Consider the following 4,733-nt stretch of genomic DNA (forward strand, 5'->3'; position numbering starts at 1 on the left):
TAATTCAGGAAACCTAAGTCTAACTATAGGATTTATCAAAAAGAAAAGTCTTCAGTCTAATCTTACACTTTACATTTCAATCGTTCKCACACAGAATCYCACAATGGTGGTAAGCTACACRGTAGCCACAGCTGCACTGGGAAAGACTGACAGGGTGGGGCTGTCACCCACTGGTGCCAGCAGGCCCTTCGACCACCATCGGCAGGCGAGGTGGGTGAATTGTCTTGCCTAAGGATACAACAACTGAGACTGATAGAACGGGGGATCGAACCGGCAACCCACCGGTTACAGGACGACTCCCCTAACCACTCAGCTTGTATTTGTGGTGTGAAAACATCAAAAACTGCATCTGGTTATTACATTTTTCATTTTTCACTTAAGCAAAGCACYTCACCATTTTATTACTTGCACTATTCATTTTGGGGATGATGAGTGCCACTTGAGACTAAAACACAAAGAGTCGAGGTTTYAAAGCTTTAATGTGTGAAAATAAAGTTATATTTTGCATTAGTTTCTAGGCTGCATGGGTTGAAATGATCAAATGTGATGTTTAATAAATTAGCTCTGGAGCTAACGCCATACATATTGCTAATATGAGGTGTTAGCTCCCAAGCTGATCGCCGTATATACAGTATATTAGCTCCCAAACTAATATATTTTACATTTATATAAACTAAACAGCCTACAGTATTTTTACAGTCTTGTTTTTAATATAGTTGAAGTACGTGTTTATAAAACAATGTCTAATGTTGCAACTAGTCAAAATTCCCTCTTAAAATGGCTGCCACAGCTAATCAGTCTTATCAAAGAGAAAAATAACTATAACTTAGTCAGTTTTACAGCTATTGAGCTAAAATTTGTTGTGTTAGAAGCTGAGTTTGTCACAACAGATTGCATGACACATTTATTTAGAGCGTTGACAAATTGCATTACTAATAGCTCTGATATYACGTTTTCTTTAAATAGCTTTTGATAATATTTTACAATCTGATATGCAGAGAAGAATGACACATTTTGAAATTAAAATTTTCCACTTGATATCATTTATAGCATCTTATCTGAACTGTTTTGGTCTCCAGCTAATGCAACAGACTCATGTCTTTTTGCGTGCAAACACTGTTTTAGTGCTTTTCAGCCTCAGCCAAAGCCTGCTTTTCTTTCTGCAGTATGTAAACCGTTAGCATATAATTCAAGTGATTATACACACATGCATCCACATGWACGTGCACTACCCCACACTCACGTAATTGCCACCATAGATCCACACGCTAAATGACATGTGGCATAGTGAGCTGTCAGACGGCACTAATTCCTCCTTGTGTGTGTATGTGTGTATGTGTGTGTGTGTGTGTGTGTGTGTGTGTCTGTCCTGCTGTGTAGCAGAGGGATCAGGATTGCCTTTCAGGATCTCAACTGAAGCTCTAAGCTCTCAGTGTGTGTGTAGTGGTTGAACTGGGTGAACAACAATTGGCTGCTAAGCTGTGAAGAGCCTTGCAGCCACGGTGTCGCCAACAAATATCCACTGGCTGTCAGCAGCAGGCTGACTCGTTTGTGCGCGCGCGTTTGTCTGTGTGTGTGTGTGTGTGTGTGTGTGAGCGTGTGTGTGCAAATGAACCAACTTCCTGTGGTGGATTCAAGTTATGTGCTGCTGTTAGGCCTCCAGTCGGGCTTCATTGTCTGGGAGAAAGACTTTATTTCGCTGACAGATGCACACACGTGTGCAAGAACGCACTTGTATTCCTTGGTGCACATGCACGCCTGCTTTTAACGCCATTTCAACGTGCACGCCGCCTGCACAGTGTCCTCCTTTGCACCCCACACAATCTCTCGCARGCTCTCTAAACGTTTTCTGACAGATGCACCCTCATGTTTTTTTAGCTGCTGTAACTTATCTCCTTGAGGCGCAACAGTAGTTCGGCTGCTTTAGAGTTTGTTTTTTAACACACATTTGAGAGAGTGTCTGTTGTTTCCCTAAAAGTGAATAATTTTTTTTTAGCATTTGCAGCACTACTAAATATCTTCTTGGGACTTCAGAGTGACCTAAGGGGGCAGTCTTTGTCTCTAGTCAAACACCTCATCCAGTTTCTGTCTTAAAACTCGAGTGGTTTCTGACAGTACCTTGGCTGAGCGAACCATGTGAGTGTGTGCTTGTGTGTGTGTGTGTGTGTGTGTGTGTGTGTGTGTGTGTGTGTGTGTGTGTGTGTGTGTGTGTGTGTGTGTGTGTGTGTGTGTGTGTGTGTGACAGCAGCTAGGACAAACTCAGTGGAAAGTAAAACCACAGTCAGGTGGGGGGGATGCGCTTCGAGCTTTGAGCTCTACATGCACGCACCTCACAGCCGCCCACATCGGAAAACAAGAAAGAAAAGATCAGCTTCTGAGAAAATGTTGTCACTAGTATGGTGGCGAGACGTGGTGTTTCTTTTCTTTTTTTTTAAACACCTACATTGTTCAGGTTTAAACACCCCCTTTTTTTTTTATCATTTCAGTGGCCTGATCTTATTTCTAAGTCTTAGAAATCATTGTGCAATTATCGTATGATTCAGTTTTTACATCTGAAGTTTAAATAAGAAGCAGCTGCCGTCTAATCATGTAAAGTGGTTTATTTTTTCAGACAGTTGTCTGAGTTTAAGTAGAAAATAAAACATGAAGCTTWGCAAATTAAATGATTAGATTTGGTTTTTACAAAACATGTATTGAAACATCCTGATGCATTTTAGGTATCCAGGTGGAAAAATGTAAAAAGGTTGAATAGGTCCTGTGGATGGGTTCATGACAGAAGAAGTCTACTGGTGAAGAGATGAAACCTTTCAACAAAGAACCTGTGCAGGGGACCTACGCAACTTTTATAGATTTATTYAAACCAGTCGTAGCAAATGTGAATAATCAAACAAAGCTGTGGAGACTTTGTCACTGAATATTGAGTACACTAAAGTGCAAAGATATTTGAACTTTTCACCATTTTTCAATGACCAATGAAAACTTAATAGAAAACCAACAATTTACAATTTGCATTTGACTGTAAAGAAGGATGTTTTGTAAAAAGAAAAAAAAAAGAAAAAACAACAGGAAATGGAAACACCTTCAACAACTGGTCTGTTTTTTAAAGTCCTATGACAGATCAGCTTTGTTTGCTTTCATTTCTTGCAAAGACTGGTTTTAAATTTCTCTTGTATTTGACAGGATTTACTAACAGTAAAAACATTAACTCACAGTTCTTGTTTAGAAGCAAGTCCAAATATAAACTTTTTAATTTACTTTAAGTTTTATATTTGAGCTCCTATATTCACTGTGGAACTTGTTACAGAATTTCTTGGGTTAATACTGTATTTTTGTAGTAATGCAATATTTCTGTAATTCAGTTAATTTTCTATGTTATTGCATGGCCTGTATGGCATGGTATTTCTCAGTTTAAAGCAGTATTTCTCTGGTTAACTTGGTACATTTTCAGTTACTACAGTACCTTTTTATTTAACACAGTATTTCTTCAGTTAGTGCAGTATTTCTGTAGTTTGCATGGTATTTCTCAGGATTTCTCAAGGTGAAAGTGTTTTTCTAGTTGACATGGTATTTTTTCAGTTAACACAATATATTTCTAGTTGACACTGTTTATCTGGTTAATGCAGCATTTCTCTGGTTTTCACCATTTCTACAGTTAACATATATTTTTCAGTTAATGCAGTATGTCTCCAGTTAACACTATTTTTCTGGTTAATATATTCACTGTATTTCTCAGATTAATGCATTATTGCTTTGATTTATATAGAATTTTCTTGTTAATGCAGTATTTCTCTAGTTAACATTTTTTCCAGTAACCACAGTATTTCTTTAGTTAACTGTAATTATTCAGTCAACTCAGTATTTTTGCTAATTAACATACTTTTCTTAGGTTGAATGTTTCTCTAGATAACCTGTTTCTCTGGTTGATTCAGTATTTTTTTAGTAACATATTTTTTCCAAACAGTATTTCTCGGGTTAATACTGTGTTTCTCCAGCTAATGCATCATTATTCTGGTTAACGTTGTTTCTCCAGTTAATATAGTATTTCTCTAGTTAACATGGTATTTTCCTAATTAATTGCCTAAACACTTGGTCATTACTTGCAGCACGTTTGCCTGACCTCCCCATATTTCATCACATTATTTTATAAAATTGAGCTCTTTGAGTATATAATTCATCTCTACCTCCCGCCTTCCTGTCACTCACGGTGCTATTTGCTTAAAGCCGGGCCTTCAGATAGACAATGCCTCCATGAAGAAAAGCCTCGCTTCCTTCCTGTCTTCCTGTGCAGCGTTCTGCCTTGGTGAACAGGGTGAATAGGCTGCTCTGCCCTACAGCCGCCACAAACCACAGGGGCCCCAGTGGCTAAAACTAACAAAGAGAGATGTTTTGAGGCCCCCTTTCTCCCCTTCTTCWAATTCACATCCCGTCTTCCTCCTGACAAATTACTGAGCAAAATCTTGCACACAAACTTTCATTTAATCCTTTTTACTTTTAAGTTTCAGTCTCCTTTTGACAATGGCAAATTGAGGCAAATGTAAATTTAAATTAAAACACTTCAAAGAGCATTATAGCAATTATTTTAATATGTTATTTCTCTAGTTAATAAGTTCATTTTCCAATTTATTTTTATAGTTAAGCTGGCATTTCTTGTTAAAACAGCATTCCTCTTTGTTTGTATGATTGTTCTCTAGTTTCACTAATAATAATAATAATAATAATAATAATAATAATAA

Source organism: Austrofundulus limnaeus, unplaced genomic scaffold (assembly GCF_001266775.1).
Source record: "Austrofundulus limnaeus strain Quisiro unplaced genomic scaffold, Austrofundulus_limnaeus-1.0 Scaffold67, whole genome shotgun sequence".
Classification (NCBI taxonomy): Eukaryota; Metazoa; Chordata; class Actinopteri; order Cyprinodontiformes; family Rivulidae; genus Austrofundulus; species Austrofundulus limnaeus.